This window comes from Amblyraja radiata, chromosome 32, assembly GCF_010909765.2.
Source record: "Amblyraja radiata isolate CabotCenter1 chromosome 32, sAmbRad1.1.pri, whole genome shotgun sequence".
Classification (NCBI taxonomy): Eukaryota; Metazoa; Chordata; class Chondrichthyes; order Rajiformes; family Rajidae; genus Amblyraja; species Amblyraja radiata.
Window position 1 is genome coordinate 25,972,662 of NC_045987.1, and position 1,422 is coordinate 25,974,083.

A 1,422-nucleotide genomic window follows, 5' to 3' on the forward strand; every position below is an offset into this window, starting at 1 on the left:
TCGTAATGCTAACGGCAAGTACTCGGGAAACGCGGTAAGCTCGTGAAGACTCGTGAAGATGTTGAAAAATGTCCACGAGAGCCCCGAGTACCTATGAGCGGCTATTACCGTAATTCTCCTAGTTCGAATCAGGGGAAACTCGGGAGAACTCTTGAATTAGTTCGTACAGTGGGACAGCCCCATAAGGCTGATTTCCAGTGCAGACCAGGGTCAAACGAGGCTGCAGCATCACCCCAATATGTTTCTCAATCTTTCCTGCCACAATACAGGACACACTGAAAACCGTTCAACCAATTTCATCCCCACTCTAAAACCAAGATCACAATCATCTTCAGTCACTTTTCTGTGGCACCAAGCCAAGACCTCCCTGTGCATGTGTTCAGAGGACCAACTCTGAGTCATGGTTAATAGTAAGATTAAACGAGAACTTACCAGTTTGAAGTTTGATCTTTATTTTATGAGGAGTTACGTCGAGGGATTACGTGAAGACCCCGCCAGCACGCATGCGCGACATTCTTCAAAGCAGCGGTGTGAAATCACAGACTACAGTAAGTGAAATAAACATAGTAAGATAAGAGAAACTAGAATACCAGTTGACCTTTATGATATAGGGTGGGCGTGGAGGGCACGTAATCCCTCGACGTAATTCCTCATAAAATAAAGATCAAACTTCAAACTGGTAAGTTCTCGTTTAATCTTACTATTTTACTTCTGAGTCACGTGAGTGACTACGTGAAGATGTTAAAGATCTGTGATTTCATGCCGTGCAACGAGTCCATGCTTCACTCACTGCCGTAGTCGTCCAAGGGAGGAAGTATGTTATCGTATTCAAACATGAATCAAAATTCAAACAATAACAATTTATTTTAACAAAATAATAATGATCCCTTGGGATAAATCATATTACAGAATTTAAAATTGTTTCTGCAAACACCGCAGGTTTGGTGATCGGTTTGTTATAAAAGAGTTGGAAGGTCTTCTCTCTAGACCATCCTGCTGTAGCCAGGATATGGTCCATAGGCACTTCCATTTCACTAGCTGCCGATGTTGCTGCAGCCCTGGTGGAATGAGATTAAAAAATGTCAGTATCCATCCCAGCAGCTCCCAAAACCTGTCTGAGCCATCTAGAGATGGTCTGCACTGATACCCTGCTATGAGGCTGTTTATGGCTGATCTATAGTGCCAATTCACTACCTCTTATGGTTTTAGTGGATTTTAAATATAGCAGAAGGTGTGTCATAACACACAGTCGGGTATCTAATACATTTTTTATTTAATAAATTTATTAATACATTTTTATTTATTTTGTTAATTTTATTTGAGGGGTATGCCCGGAATTCCAAATTAAATCCTGATGATCCTGGTCTGTTTTGCTTAACCAACTCCAAGATCCGAAAATGTATCTTGTCAGTTGATACAATC